Source organism: Nuphar pumila, chromosome 8, assembly GCF_984573655.1.
Source record: "Nuphar pumila chromosome 8, dmNupPumi1.hap1.1, whole genome shotgun sequence".
Classification (NCBI taxonomy): domain Eukaryota; kingdom Viridiplantae; phylum Streptophyta; class Magnoliopsida; order Nymphaeales; family Nymphaeaceae; genus Nuphar; species Nuphar pumila.
This window is the reverse complement of record NC_143256.1, coordinates 111,426,717-111,444,278: the sequence shown is the minus strand read 5'-3', so window position 1 is coordinate 111,444,278 and position 17,562 is coordinate 111,426,717.

The following is a 17,562-nucleotide window of genomic DNA, read 5'->3' as shown; positions in this document are numbered from 1 at the left end:
TACAGGAGGAGGATTTGGGGGTTCCTCCCAGCGTGGGTAGCATCATTCAACTAAATTAGTTGTGAATCCTGATTCAAAGTTTTTACCCTTACAGGAGAGGGGTCTGGGGGCTCCTCCCAGCGTGGGTAGCATCATTCAACTTGAAGAGTTGTGGAGCCTGATTCAGAGTTTTTACCCTTACAGAAGGGGGGTCTGAGGGCTTCTCCCAGCGTGAGTAGCATCATTCAACTTGATTCGTTGTGGAGCTTGATTCAGAGTTTTTGCATTTATAGGAGGAGGGTTTGGGGGCTCCTCCCATCGTGGATAGCATCGTTCAACTTGATTCGTTGTGGAGCCTGATTCAGAGTTTTCGCCCTTACAGGAGGGGGGTTTGGGAGCTCCTCCCAGCGTGGGTAGCATCGTTCAACTTGATTCGTTGTGGAGTCTGATTTAGAGTTTTTGCCTTTACAGGAGGGGGATCCAGGGGCTCCCCCCCTCGGTGCGGGTCTCGCTGCGCGGTTAGCGGGCGGAGGGCTCGGGGGGCAGCGCCCCCAGACCAAATTTTTTTGGGGGCCTTGTATAATTTTTTTATTTTCTTTCCCTCTTTTAACTATCGAAAAAAGAACAATAAAGCGTTTTGTTTAATCGTGGGGCTCATGTTTCCTTCAATTGTTTCTTGCTCGAGGTTTTCGTAACATCCCTTCCCACAATTTTTCTATTTTTCTTTTTCTGTTTTTTCCCACGATTTTTTTAATGACTCCCCTACAGTGATTTTTAGTGTTTTCGGGTCTCCAACGAGCCCCACATCGATTTATAGTGTTGTCCGGTCTTCCAACAACGAGTTGTAGTATCGTCGAGCCTTCCTACAATGATTTATAGTATTTTTGAGTCTCCAACGAGCCTCACAACGATTTATAGTGTTATCCGGCCTTTCAACAATGATTTGTAGTATTGTTGGGCTTTCCTACAACGATTTGTAGTATTTTTGGGTCTTCAACGAGCCCCACAACGATTTATAGTGTTATCCGGCCTTTCAACTGCGATTTGTAGTGTCTTTCGCAAATCACTATAGCGATTTATAGTGTTTTGGGGTCTCCAACGAGTCCCACAACGATTTGTAGTATTTTTGGATCTCACTTTAGCGATTTGTAGTGTCTTCCGTAAATCACTATAGCGATTCATAGTGTTATTTAGTAAGCAAATCGCTGTAAATCGCTACCCGAATTAAGACCAACTTGTCAGGGTCATATCTCTCTAACCGGAGGTCATATTTCAAATCCATAAAAAGTGGTGTCTTTGTTATTGAGTCTAGTTTATTCTTGTAAATTTTCAGCGATTTCTATTGTCATTTCATTCCCCATTTTAACTAAAAACCAGTAAGAGCAAAAACTCTAAATCAGGCTCCACAACGAATCAAGTTGAACAAACCCACGCTGGGAGGAGCCCCAAACCCCCCTCCTGTAAGGGCAAAAACTTTGAATCAGACTCCACAACGAATCAAGTTGAACGATGCTACAGTCAGTGTGCAAGTCAGTCGATGTTTGATGGAGCAATGTAGGATCGTCTGCTGGATGTGTACAAAAGTAGAAAGAAAAGGGAGAGAGAGTGAGAGGGTTGATGTTCATGGCCTTCTCTAGGGGGAACTCTTTGCCTCCCTTGATTTCTTCTCTAGAGAGAGAGAGAGAGAGAGAGAGAGAGAGAGAGAGAGAGAGAGAGTTTTACAGTGTTTTACAGAGAAGAAAGAAGAAGAAAATGACGATGAAAAATTCAAACAGACATTTTTGATGGCTCAGGTTCATTTGGCTGGATTACCATCGGATCGCCGGCTCACCATCGGATCGTCGACTCACCATCATTTCGCCGGATCACTATCGGATCGTCGGCTAAGGTTCGTTTCGCTGTGTAGACTTTGAAGAGTCAACATCATCCTTGACTTTCTGAATGAAAGACATGTTTATCATTTTTTTGAACTGTTTGTTTTTCTTTTTCGAATGAAGGACATTTTTGTTATTTTCTCAAACCATCGTTTTATGGTAATAATAGCAAGAAAGGGTACTTAAGTCTTTGCAACCAAATCAGACTCCAATGCTGAGTGATGTCAACATACACGAGAATACGAGCCCCATGTGCTTCTATACGTGATGCTTTTTGGGACCCCGAACACAGAAGTGGGAAACATTTCTGTTTAAACCAGGCGGTATTCACAATTTTGTAATCATGCAAACCACGTGGTATTCACAATTCTGATTTCTAGATACCAATCTCATGCAAACCAGGCGGTATTCACAATTTTGTTTGTAGCTTCGGTTGCTTCTCGCTAACCTTTGCCGATAGCAACTGAGGTTCGGACAGGCTGTTAACAAGCGTTTGCCAGATGAGCGGAAAAGTTTCCAGGAAGCAACCAAAAGCCATGTAGCTGTACCACATTCAATCAAGTCAGCTGCATGCAAACGTTTGCTGGAAACAGTCAGGTAAGAAATTGGAGACGGGGATCAGGTCAAAGCAATGCTGTCAGTATCAGTACAGGCTCGCTCTGAATCATTTGGCCAAACTATTCAGGTGAATCGGCCTATATTCTCAAGTGAAACATATATTAGAAAGAAACGACAAGTATTGATTTCGAAATCTGTATATTTTGTGGTATTTGCATGGACAAACTGTTTATCAATGACCCAAGAATATGAACTTTCAACCAATGATCGTTACAAATTAAATTATAATCAAATTTCTTTGGGTCGGTTACCAAAGTCTGTAATTAGAGATTACACTGTTCCAACAATTATGAATTCAACTCAAATCTGAATCAGCTAAAAATTAACTAAAAAGTATTGTTAAAACCATTAAAATAATATTAAAATATTAATTTTAAGTAAAATTTTTTTTTATATTTATTAAAAAATAACTAACATTGGAGAGAGTGTCAGAGCACTTCTTGATGCTGTTGATCTCGAGATGAACGGCATCCAAAACCTGTACCAATGAGATGCCAATCACTTGAATGGCTCACCTTTTTTTTATGTCGTTTGTGTTTTGGATGGACGGCATTGTAAGGGCTTAAAACGAACGGCTCACAATGAGCTTGTTCACTGTTTTGATGGGTGTTGTTTCCTTTTTAAGATGAACGACAGCCAAGACAGATCTGACGGTGCACCTCTGAGGTGATCCTCTTTCTAAAAAATTGTTGGGGGAGGTGGTGGTGGGTTCGGGTCGGGTGCCTGACCAACAAACGGATGATTTCAAAGATTGGAGAGGTCTCACATGCCAAGCCTGTCTGGATATTTAATACTTGAAAGCTTGTCAAACAAAACAGATCCAAGTGCTGATCCAACAGTAAGAAGAAATGAGAGAGTATCGGGTCAGAAGCACCTTTGGTGGTAATCAGTTGGAGGTCCCTCTGGTACCATTCATCCATGAGATGAACGGCCTCCCAAAGTACACAACGGGTTTGAGTTTATTTTCAGCCGTCTATTTTGTATGTTCTAGATGCCTTTTATCTCGAGCATCAATGACTTAAAAATTGTGAGACCCATCTAAGATACAAACATCATTTAAATTGCTGGAGTCCAATCTGTGTGCAAGATTTTTTTCCAGTAGAATAAAAACACCAATTTAAAAATTTTATGTTTTCATAAAGAAAAAAGCACCATTCAAAGGTAGATTCCTATCAAATCAACTATGTTGAATCCATCTATGCTGTCAGATTTAACCAAAACAAAACCTTGCAACAATGAGGTTCCATATGACAATAGAGATATGACTGGAGATGTCAAAAGGATCACACTTTATCCAATATCACGCCAAAACCATATCCGGTTATAATTAGATGCAAACATAGTTTTAATTTTTCCTAGCAGATTTGGTAGATATTCAGATTTGATGAATATCTAAATCCGAATACATGTAAAAAAATTGGATTTGATATGAGCCTTTCACCATCCGAATCTGAATCTGAATCCAAATTCGTTTAGCCAACATCCCATTAATTGGATCAGTCATTGACCACATCAGACCTGAATCCGAGCCATTTACATCCGGTGACAAGCAGGTAGCTTCCATCCCATAATCTTGGAACCATATCCAATCAGCCTATGATGCCTATCAGTAGATGGACATGTGAAAGTGTGAAGCATCATGCTATCGAACCAAGGAAAATGCGATATTTCAAGCAAAGCCCAACCATAAAAATCAAACCGCTGTGAAGATTGATGGTAACTTACCAGAACCTATCTTTCAGAAATTAGCAAATTTTTACCACCCTGATATGCAACTTCACTAGGTCTTCCCTATGGTCGAACTCCTTCCTACTCAAGGAAATGGTTCAGATTCTTCCTCAGGTCCTCTTTTCTTGTCATTCTCAATTCAAATTGTAAACAGAATCAAGACTTCAACTGTAAGCAGAAAGCAAAGTTCAGAAGAAAGAAAGAGGAAATCATGAAGACTTACTTTACTGTGCTTCATTTCGACTGTTCTATTTGGAAGAACAGACAAGGACAGATAAATTCACATGGTTCTTGTCATTTAACAAAACCTTTTGTGCTACACATTATTTGATTATCTTTCCCTTTTATTTTATTAATGTCTAATTCAAATGACGGTTATTAAAAACTAAACTATGATCAATTCTAAAATGTTACTCTAAGAATGGCCTAAATTTCTAATCAAAACTGCAACCTAAAATAAGAAAGCAAAGAAAAACAAATAAAGTTTGAAGTTTAACCAAACAAAAAATTGGAGCCAAGTGAAGCTATGAGCTGAGCTGGCCGCATGGACTTTCTTCCTGCATTCTTATTTTATTTACTTTTTGTTTAATGTATTTAATTTTAGCTTTGAACCTTTAAATAGTTTGAGGGGAATCTCATAATATGCGTCATTCTCTCGGTTCAGAGGAGACTTGCCCTTGAACTTAGGCAAGCTGCATGTGTTTCTTTGGGTTTTGTTTAATAGATTTTTTTTTTTGATTGTCTAGCTTGGGTTAGGCAGACTCCTACTAGTTACAACTAGGTATGAAACAATTATACATCAAATTGAAATGGGTGTTCTGATTTTAGGGCCCAAACGATAGGGCCTCAAAGAGGGAACACAAATTATCTACATATAAAAAGATTTATGTGATTTGAAATGATCTTATTAATAAAAAAATACCGCACAAGAGAAATATGAAAAATATACAACAACAACAACAACTACACCTTCATCCCAAAACAATTGGGGTCAGCGATATGAACCAAAAGAGAAAATCATTTTGGGTCTTCCACATGAATCCTTTTCCTCCAATCATTTCTATCCAATGCCATGTCCTCGGTGAGGTTCAAAGCATTCATATCCTTTCCTATCATCTCCATCCAAGTCTTCCTAGGCCTACCCCGACCTCTTTTAACTAATATATTTTCCCATTTCTCCAACCTTTTAACTAGAGCATCATTAGGCCTTTGCCGAATATGTCCAAACCACCGTAAACGATTCTCTCGCATCTTATTTTCAATGGGTGCAACACCTACCTTCTTACGTATCTCCTCGTTCTGAATCTTATCTTTTATTGTATTTCCACACATCCATCTAAGCATCCGCATCTCAGCTACACTCATTTTTTGAATATGATGTCTCTTGGCAGCCCAACATTCCGTACCATATAGTAAAGCGGGTCTAATAGTCGTCCTATAAAACTTTTCCTTCAACCGCAATGGCATTCTACGATCGCACAGCACTCCAGTTGCACTTTTCCATTTCATCCACCCAACCTTTATCCTATGATTTACATCATCAATTTCTCCATACTTTTGAATCGATAAGGAATAGTAACCACTTATCGATTGGTCTACCAAGTAAACCGGTGCGTGCAACCAAAACTTCCTCTCTACTACCAAGATAGAATACCTTCTTATTGGTTTTCAATGGAGAACAACTCTCACCTGAAACCTTTCTTTATTCTCTCTCACAACTCTCTTTTTCTCACACCAACACCACCCTCATAATACCACTATTATACACTGAGTGAGAGTATCTCTCTCTCTCACACACTTTTTTTTTATGTAATAAAAAAACAACAACAAAAAACAAAATAGTTTCATGAGAAATTTATACATGATATGGCATATGAGTCCCATGTGGATGTCAAGTCACAAAACAATAATCTTCACCTTAGCTTGAATATCCATACTCACCAATCATCTCTCTTTCTCAGCTATGCCCCTCTCTTTAGGACCAATAATATCTAACTCGAGACGTTTATCAAGTTTAGGCAATGCATGAGCTTTTCGATAGTCACTGACTTCGTCATCATATATGCAATGCTCGTTTTAGTAAGAATCTTTTTAACTGAATCTTCACATCTTCAATGAATTCATGAATTTTATAATACTTGATCTCAATATGCTTCAACCTTGGATTATGAGTTAATTCAATTGGATTATGAGTTAAGCCGATCACACTCTTGTTATAACAATATACAAAGTCAAGTTCACTAACCAAACCCTTCAACCAAATAGCTTCTTTTCCTGCCTCAATTGTTGTTGTATACATGTCATTGCCGTCAACAAGTCTTAATGGAGAATGGAAGGATCACGATTCACCTCACAACAAAGGTACATAAACAATATCATACCGCAAATCAGACCTATGCAGAGGCAACTACGAAAGAAATGACGAGGCTGGTGATGCCAAACACAGACTGACCAGAGGACGCTATTGCCAGAGCTGAAGGAGCAAGATTGATCTGGTGGAACCGATCAGTAGGCCAACATATCATGCTATGGTTGTTTAAGGATGAATCAATGAATGCCATTGAGCGAAAGATCAAGAATCTACATTGACGTCAATCACGAGATATCAATTGCTTGGCCATCAAGCATCTAATGAGAGATTTCTCTAAGCTGGACCAAATAAAATTCAAGAAACAATGGCTGCATATGTTAATTCGGTGTGCACAGGCATATTCTCTTTCTTGGCTAGACATGAAACCACCATTGAAAAGACTATATGAACCAATGATCTAACCAAGCCAATGCCGTTAGGCATAGAGATGCAACTTTAAGGCTCATGTAGGTGATACGACCTGCAACTAAAGACCCACGTGGCAGACCGCACTCACACCGCGTGCCTCATCGTGCAATCCAGAAGCTTCTAGGCGTGGCAGAAGGCCACATCCGTCCTTTTGTCAGAACACCTCCCTATGGCAGGCACACTGCAGGGATCTTTTTATTCTATCCAACATACCCCTGCGGCACAGCAAGCTGCAGGGGTTGTTTTAGTAAACTGGCGCACAATCATGGTGCCAGTGTACGACCCCTACAGGGCTTGCATGGGTCCTTTTGTCAGAGAGTCATTAGGGCTGCCCTGGTTCTGTTTTGCACCCATCTGAAGACCACCGATATAAGGGCAACTATATAATCCCCCCAATTGTAATGGGTCAGAGATGAAAAAGAATATAGACTTTCTCTCCCTTTGTGAGTTTCTTGCCTCTCTCTCTTCCTTTGTCTCTTCTCTTCTTTCCCATTTGGTGTGCAACACCTTGGGAGAGGTTCAACCTAGGGCTGAACTGCTTAAGGCATGGTTCTCTCCAAGCCGACAGGAGGTCCCGTGGTTCTCGACCCCCTGAGTTCGCTTCATCTTCAGTTACAGGTGTGGCAAGCCACGACCACGTGCACCTACCAGCCCCTACAACACCCTCGCCCCTCCGCAGGCCATCGTGTAGGCCTAACGCCGCACGTCCATCTTCGCACCACACTGAGGACACCGTGCAATAGAGGCCTTCCCCTACCTCCGCTCACCATCTGTCCCCTCTGCCCTCTTTGCCTCCCCGTAGTCTTTCGCAACACCACAACAAACAATGGAGTTTTAAGGTCCTGAAACCTCATGCCTTATCAAATTGGTATCAGAGAAAACTCGCACTTTGTTGGAGTCTTTTTGGGAGTACAACACACGCTTACACGTGCGTCTGCCCCCCCCCCCCCCCCTCACCACGCGCGCACCCTTGCTATTGCCCCGTCGCACGCCCCCGCGAGCATGTCTCCAGCTGCGTGGGCTACCTTGTCGCTGCACTCTCCTCTCATCGGCGGCCTCATGCGGTGAAGTGTGTGTGCTTCTGTGCACCAAGGCAACACCTCTGATTGCCCACTCCCCGCTCCCCTACATCCACCTTCGCTCGTTCATCACTCATCGTGCGCCTGCATCCGCACCGCACGACTGTGCCATGCGTAGCACGCACTCGTGAGCCTGCGCCACATGCACCTCGGTGCGCACCCCCACCCACCTTCCGCCGCGCACATCTGATATCCCTGTTTCAGCACTGTGCTGCACGTGTTCACGCGCGCGCTCCTAGTCACGCAGACTGCTATGTTGTCGCACTCTCGAATAGGGATGGCAGTGGGGCGGGGCGGGGGACAAGGTTTCCACCCCCGCCCCGCCTCAAAATTTTATCCTCCACCCCCGCCCCGCCTCCGCGGCGGAGATGGATTTTATCCTCCACCCCCGCCTCCATCCCTGTTTCATACCCTTCATCCCCGGTCCAAACGGGGATGAGGCGGGGCAGGGCGGGGATATTGTGGGGAAAAGTGGTCGGGGCGGGGTTGGGACGGGGATTAGGCGGGGATCGTGGCGGGGACGGGGCGGGGCGGGGAAAAGTGCACGTCCACCCCCGCCCCGCCTCCGCGGCGGGGATGAATTTTATCCTCCACCCCCGCCTCCATCCCCATTTCATACCCTTCATCCCCGGTCCAAACGGGGCGAGGCGGGGCGGGGCCCCGCTTTCCCCCGGTCCACTGCCATCCCTACTCTCCAACCCTCCCCCAGGCACCGTACGTGCTTGGGCGCGCCTCTTCAACAAATTCTTGCACTGCACGCCCCAGCGTGCCTTCCACCCGTGCACCCTTCGATTCTGCCCGCACCCTCGCGTGCCGTCTCCTGCGTCGCTAGCGAAATGGTTGTGGGTGATTTAAAAAAAAAAGGACAGGATTGCTGTCATCTTTATCAAAAAATATGATCTCATGGGTTGGCCATCAAACTGGTCTGAAAATCACAAGTGAAAGTGGGGCTCTGGGATTTGGAAGGGATGGGTCACAATTCTAGCTGATTTTTGTCAAGGTGTGTGTGCAGTTGTAGGAGATGGCAACAATACTTTATTTTGGCAAGATTGTTGGTGGGGTGATGAAAGCTTCAGAGAAACATTTTCTAGCCTTTATGATGCAACAAGAGGTAAATTCTTGTGGGTAAGGGAGGTGTGGTCACAAGCACAAGACTCTTGGGATAGTGTGTTGCATAGAAATCCATTGAATATGGCTTTCCAACAATGGTCGACCCTCATAGACTAACTTTCACACTTCTCCCTTGCACAAGCCAAGGTGGAAACTAACAAATGATGGTGCCTTTGTAGCCTCCTCTCTCTATAAGACTTTGGGCACCCCATCTGTACAATGACTCCCTAAAAAGAGGCTTTGGGATCACTCTTGGGATGAAAATTTTACATGGAAAACTCACCACAGAAATTAGGCTAAAAAGGCGAGGGTGCTCTCTTGCAAGTCATTGCAGTTTATTTCAGCATGAGGAAAAGTCACTTTTATACTTGTTTTGGGAATGTGAATACATGAGAAATGTGTTGGATCAGGCATGGAGGGACTTAAATATTAACTAGGGCATTATCATCTTTCCAAGAGACATGAATTGGAAAGGAAAATGTTGAAAGTTCATATGGCGAGTCTGGTCACTCATGGCATGGAAGTTGATATGGAAAGAGAGAAATCAATGTGTCTTTAGGGGCCTCCACAAAGATTCAGCAGTACTCTTAGACCTCTTAAGGTGGGAAATTTCTGAAAGAGTTCGTAGGAAATGGCCTAGGAGCTCCATTGATTGGATTGGAAGAAGGAGAGCAAATCTTTGACGGTTCAACAAGGCCAATCAATGTTGTATAACCCGGACTATCACTGGTTCTCTCTCCTTATCCTCCTTCTTTATATCTGTCTTCTCTGTAATTTTTATTTTTTCTGTTTTCTCAGTTAGCTGTGTTTTTACTATTTGTTGTAATTTGGAGTGCTCTGTGAGCCTTCCTATTTCTCATCACACCTAACTATACAACCTACATACTGTTTATTGCAAATTCAATAAATTTATTATTTTCTTAAAAAAAAAACTATTGCCATATACTCTATTTCAGTCATAAATAAAGCAACGATGTCTTGCAAAATGAATGTCCAATTAATAGGTACACCACTAAATGTAAACACATAACCTGTCAATGAATGTCTCCTGTCAAGGTCACTTACATAGTCAGAGAACATGTCCAACTAATGCACTTTCACCTTTATCCTTCTGAAACAATAACCCAATGTTTGTAGTACCTTTCAAATAATGCATAATCTATTTAATTGCATCACAATGAGCTTTACCTAGATCAATCATATAATACTAACAACACTTACCATGTGTGTAATATTTGGACGAATATATACCATAACATATATCAAGCACCAAACTGCACTAGCATAGGGAATCTTTTTAATATATTTTCTTTCTTCATCATCCTTCTGACGTTGGTCCTTAAATTCAACTGCTGCCCATGCTGCCCAAGAGGTGTGCTACGAGGTTTGACACCATTCATATTAAACCTCTTCAACACCTTTTCAATAAATCTGCCTTGCAAGAACCATAACTTGTCAAGCCTTATATCTCTTCTGATTTTCATACCAAGGATCCTTTTTGCAACACCTAGATCCTTCATTCCAAATTCAAAACTCAACATATTCTTTAAAACATTAATATTACAAATACTCTTTGCTACAATCAATATATAAAGCCAATACTATAAAAGAACCATCAACCAACTTATGGTAATAAACAAAAAAATCATAATTACTAGAAACATAACCATGCTTAATCATGCAAGTATCAAATATTTTATGCCATTATCTAGTAGACTGCTTCTGCCCAAAGTGACTTCTTTAACATGCAAACATGGTTCTCATAACTCATCTTCTCAAATGCTTCTTGTTGGTTTATTTAAATGTCCTCTTCTAAATCACCATGGAGGAAAACTATTTTGACATCCATTTGTTCTAATTCCAAATCAAACATAACCACCAAAGCTAACAACAAACGAATAAATGTATCTTTTGCAGTTGGAGAAAATAATTTATTATAATCAATATCTTTCTTATGAAAAAACCCTTTGCAACCAACCTGACTTTATATTTAGGAGGCTCTCCTTCATGAGGTGCTTTCTTCTTTTGTAACACCCATTTGCACCCAATGACTCTTTTACCATTTGAAAGTTCTACCAAGTCTCATGTATGATTCTTATGCAAAGAATATATCTCATATTTTATAGCATCCAACCACTTTGTATTGTCTTTAGTTTCAATGGCCTTTTGATAAGTGTATGGATCCCCAAATCCAACTGAAAGTGCATAAGCAACTACATCATTTTCTCTGTAGTGACTAAGTGGCTGAATATTTTTTCTCAGTCTATCATTTGCAATCGAATATGGAGACACCTCTTGATGTGAAACATTATCCCGTGAATCTACTTGTAAAGGCTCTGCTCTAGATATATCTTCATTCTTTTTGTTTTGTCTCTCTAGCTCCACCTGCACCGACGTTTTATCATATTTCTTCTCATTTTTGAATTCACTTCTATTTGCCTTCAACATAGAGTTCTCATCAAAGACAACATCACGACTAAGAATAATTCTTTTAGAAATAAGATCCCAAAGTTTGTAGCTCTTAACACCTTTCTCATAACCCATATAAATACACTAATGAGACTTGGGATCTAACTTGGTGCATTGTTCATCATGCACATGAATTTATGCATAACACCAAAAAATCTTCAAATTCGAGTAATCTATAGGCTTGCCACTCCATACCTCTTCTTGAGTCTTCAAATCTTCATGAGCTATAGTATGTGATCTATTAATCAAGTGTGCTCAACCCGGAACTCTTTGCCAAGATCTACACACAATCTCATGCATCTAGCATTCTCTGACAGTGTCCTATTCATCATTTATGCTATTTCATTCTGCTGATGAGTCCCAAGAGTAGTAAAGTAACACATGATCCCTTCTTTCCTACATAAGCTCTTGAACTCATCAGAAGTAAACTCACCCCCATTATCCGTCCTCACGTACTTGATGTATTTTTCAATTTGCTTTTCTATCTGAGTCTTTTATTCTTTAAACTTCATAAATACCTCTGATTTGTACTTCAGGAAGTACACTCAGACCTAACGAGAGTAGTATCTATGAATGATACAAAGTACTTTGCACCACCTTTGGACTTTACTAGGTTGGTCTCCATATATCTAAATGTATGTACTCAAGAGGATACCTACTCTTATGCACACTTTTTATGAAACCTGACCCTGCATTGCTTGCCAAGAACACAATATTTGCAAAAATTTAACTTACATGATTTTATGCTATGCAATAAATTCTTTTTATGTAATTCAAGCACGTCTTTCTTAGTTATATGATCGAGTCTTATATGCCAAAGATTAGTATCATCTTCCTCCATAAAAGACGACATAGCAACAACCTCAACTATGGTTTTGCCAATAAGTCAGTATAAACTTACCTGACTTTTATCCCTTCATCAATACAAGAGCACCTGTGTAACTTTCAAAATCTCATTGGTTGCACTAAATGTGTAACCTTTGGAATCCAATGCACTCAAAGATATGAGATTCTTTCATAACTCTGGCATATGCCTCATATCAGAAAAAATACAAATAGCTTCATCAAACATCTTTATCTTTACACTGCCAATTCCTACAATCCTACATGCAACATTGTTTCCCATGAGAATGATACCACCATTATATGGGATGCACATATAATAGAACATTCAGAGTCTAAAATCCATGAATCGAGAAAAGAATTCATACCTAAAGAAACAGAGAGATGGATTCCCAAATCTTCGACATCTGACGCTACACTTTTGTTTGATCAAAATCTATTGTCTTTACTTTCTTGGCCTTCTCTTGGAACTTGTGACACTCTTTTATAAAGTATCTCAACCTTTTGCAATAATGGCATCTCAATTTAGATTTGTCCCTTGATTTGGACTTGCTATGATATGGTGACTATGCATGCTTCTTAAGTTGGCCCTTACTTTTATTCAGTGTCTTCAAAATAAGCCTTCATTTTTTTTATCATTCAAAAAAGCTTTATCAAGCATCTCGTTCTAAAGCAATGCAACAGTAACATCATCAAAATCGATATTTTGTTTTCCATATAAAAGTGTGATTTTCAAGCTTGCATATTTATCGAATAAAGACTTCAAAAGAATTAGAGACTTGTTGTAACACCCCAAAATTTTGAACTTGTAAACTTTTAGAATGACTTGAAAGAGACTAGAAAAATCTTTTGTTTTTCAAAGTTTTTGTTTTAGTAAAATTAGCAAAAATGATTTTTTTTTTAAAAAAAAAGACAAGTCGACAACCTTGGGCACATTAGCGAAAAACCTTCATTTCATAATAGATTGTATCTTCGCAAAGTATTTAGAAAACCATATGCATTAGAAGAAAATATCAAGTTTATACAAAATGGGATTTTCTGAGGAAACCTTTATAAAAAATGCAAAACCCAAAAGATGTATCCAGGATGCGGGATGCTAGCAGAAAGAATGGAATCTCGAAGCCATTTTGCAGTCGTGTCATCACTCATCTCATAAACATAATCATCACCTATACCCATAAGATGGGTCAGTTTCATAAAAAATTGGTAGGTGCGCAAGAAAGACAATATAAAACAACTCTAGTATATGCATTTAATCCATACATGATACACAATTCAATAGTAATATGAAAACATATGGCATATGCAATTAATTCACATATGATACGCAATTCAACAAGTAATGTAAGCAAGATAACTTTGTTTCGATATTAGCTGTCACGTGGGTACGCACAAGCATGAAATATAAAAACAACTGAAACTAATTCAGGGGTTTATTATGCAATGTATTTTTGATAACCCGGATAGCTAGCTGAGTCCGTTCCTAAGGGGACAATCAGTGACCGAAAGAAGATTCCCCAAAGGCATATGTGACAACAGATGCATTCAACTTTTGCAGAAGTCCATGTGATCTACCACCTAGGATAATCTCTAGTAGTCACATCCCTTAACTCCAATGACTAGGGACACCGAGTTGTTTGCCCGAGGGTTGGTTGTTAACAACCTATCCATCAGAGTTTTTGTACCAATCCATCGTCTCCTTTGACGGAAAAAAGAGACAAATAGGCACGTCAAATTTTATTTAACTGACGACCCATTCTACATGCTCTGAACTTTCAAACTAGTTCGAGTATCTTACCTGTGAAGGCGATCACCACCATTATGTAATTTCAATAATGTGTCATTCACACGCTTCGGGGTTACCACAAATCTCTTATTCAATCATCGTAGTACTAACATGTCATACCTGTCTAAAAGTATGACTATAATAAGAGGGGTATTGATTTCTCAATAGAAACCCCAACTCAATGTTTTGTAAAAGAATCGATGCAACTATTTAGTTTAGTTTGACATGATTTGGTTTCTCCAACTATTTTTATAATATTATGTAATTTGCACGATACAAAATTGCCACGAATCTCTCATCCAATTAGCGTAATATCAACATGCTGCGCATGTCTCACGATATTGCTTACGATAAAAGGGGTATGGGTTTCTCAGCAAAAACCCCATTCAAACACATTTTCATGCCCCAATCGGGAATATTCGGGTCATATCGGATATAAAACTGAGCTTGTAAAACATTTCACTGTAATGTGCCGGCTTGAAAAAACGTAGTTGCAATTTGGCAACCCTCAAGTGTGCAGAATTTGCTTTGCAAAAACTACATATTTGGAAAGCTGGATTCTCGAAAGGAATCCTTTTTTTCTTTAAAACTCAAGCGCTCATGCGCACACTCGTGTCTTTTAAAAAAGAGCGAGTAGAAAACAGGTAGGTTTGGATATGCTCTTGCGAGTCCCACGAGGTTGCATTTATGTAAGAATAATACATATATAACAATGCAAGCTTGTGTACATTGCAGCGTGACGACAATGTATACAACAAGACTCGATGTGCGAAACCGCATATCAAGCTAAATAAGTGCGTAAGCAATGCATAAGGTATGAAACCACACATCAACTAAATATTTGTGTGAGCAGTGCAAGATGTACAAAACCATACCTCAGCTAAATAAATGCGCAAGCAATAGCCTGTTTAATAAAGTGCGGTGACAAAGTAAATGACATAAAAGAAAGAGGGCAAGGATAACAAAACTACATCCTTGAATTAAATGCGTAAGCAGTAGCCTGTGCAGTAAAGCACAACGTCGAAGTAAATAACATAAAAAAAATATGACAAAGATTACAAAACTACATCCTTGAATTAAATGCATAATATATATTGTTTAATTCACAAGTTTTAAGATTTGTCCTTTATTGTCTATTGTGCAACTTTTTCCTACCTCGAAGATTGTCAGAGTTGCTGACATTTTTGGGCGTAGGTGATCAAAGGCCCATGCCTCAGGGCATGTGCATAATCCGTTGCACCGATGGGGTGCGCTGAAAGACTCAAAGTACTGCGTAAATGGCACAAGTAAGCTTCTTTATCATAAACACGTGTTGACAAGTGCGAGGGGCCAAACCTGAAAAGAAGGGAGGGCAAGGCTGCACCCCTGCTCGACAAACTGACAGAGAGAGGGAGGGGGTCAGAGATTGTGCCTTCCCTGCCGACTTGACAGAAAGAGGGAGGGGGCAGGGGCTGTGGTCCTGCTCGCCGACTTGACAAAGAAAGAGGAAGGGGCAGGAGGAACGCCCCTACTCGTTGGCTAGTCATAAGGAGAGGATGGGGCGGGGGGTGCAATCCTTGCCCGCTGACCTAACAGAAGCAGAGGAAGGGGGCAGGGGCGCAGGCCTGACATAAACAAGAGAGGAGGCAGGGGCTGCGCCCTTGCCCTCATGTCAGAAAGGGAGGAGGCAAGGGGGGCATCGCCCCCTGCTCGCTGGCCAATTAAGAAAAAGGGAGCAAGGAAAGCGATACCCCTCACCTACCAAAAGAGGGAGCAGGGAGGGGCGAAGCCTCTCCTCTACTAACAAGACAAGGAGAGAGGGGGAGAAAGAGTGCAGGGAGGAAGTAGCACCCCTCCCTACAAATGAGAAGACCGAGAGAGGGGGTGAGGTAGGAGAGTCATTCCCCTCCCCCCCCCTCTATCGGAGAATAGAGAGAAGAGAGAGACGAAGAGACTGAGAGGGAGAGGGAGCAGAGATGAGGGTGATACCCCTCCCCTGCGAACCCTACACACACACACACAAAGAGAGAGAGAGAGAGAGAGAGAGAGAGAGAGAGGGGGGGGGGATGGCAGAGGTGCCCTCCCCTTTGCTGTTATCAGAGGGAGGAAGAGAGAGCTGAGAGAAGGGATCTGCATACCTGCAGGGAGTCGTTGGCACAGGGCTCCGATGGAGGGTGGCTGGAGGCTGCCAACGAATACAGGGGAGAGGGGAGTACGCAGGCGAGAAGGGGAGAGTCGGGGAGAGAGGGAAGTCGGGGGGAAAGAGAGAGAGGAGAGGAGAGGAGAGTCAGGGGGTTTTCCTTTTTGCGTAAAAGTGAAACCCCCCATGGAAGTAAGTTGGTTCCGGATCTGGGTTGAATCCGATCGGATCCAACCTAAATCCGAACTTTTTTTTAAACTGATTTTACACTTGTCATCCTGATCAAGCCTTACATTAATACTCATAAGATGACTCATAATCTTATTAAAGGCATTCAAGTAATCCAGAAGCCTTCTTTCATCTGAAACTCATAAAGTTGATTCCAATACAACTTATTAAGTAGGAACTTGGTCATATACAAACTCTCAAAATTTTTTCATAACTCCTTAGCCGATTCAATTTTGAGCACATTATATGTGATATCATCAGAAAAATATAGTCTGATTGTGCTTGCAACACTAAAATTGAACCCCTCTTAATCTTCATTCACTCATTGCGGGTGTTAAAGTGATGGTTTGTTGCCTATCAGCTGCCACCACCAGTTTCATCGATCTATCCAATAGGGCCTTATATAAACCCTGTTAGATCAAAAGATCCTTCACCCTTTTTTACCATAGACCAAAGTTTCTTTTGCCATCAAATTTCTCCATCTTGAACTTGACACTTGATATCTTTGGGGTCATACCGAATCCTAATCAAAGAAAAAAAACCATGGCTCTAATACTAGCTTGTTGTGGTTTTAGGGCCCAAACACAAAGTAAAAAAGAGGTTTGGATTCAATAGGGCCTCAAAGAGGAAATATAAATTACCCAAACGCAAGACAAGAAGATTTGCATGGTTCATCGATGTGCCTACATCTACGGGGAGAGTTCGAGATGATTTTATTATTGAGAAAACAATCACTATACAAGAGAAACATATAAAAGCATAAAAGAGTAAGAATAACACTTATCGATCGATCTTCACCAAGTAAACTGGTGCATGCAACCAAACCTCTCTCTTTTCCACCAAGATAAAACACCCATTAACACCTTGTTATTGGTCTTCAATGGAGAACAACTCTCACTAAGAATTCTTCTTTCCTCCCTCTCACAACTCTTTTTTTTCTCACACACCAA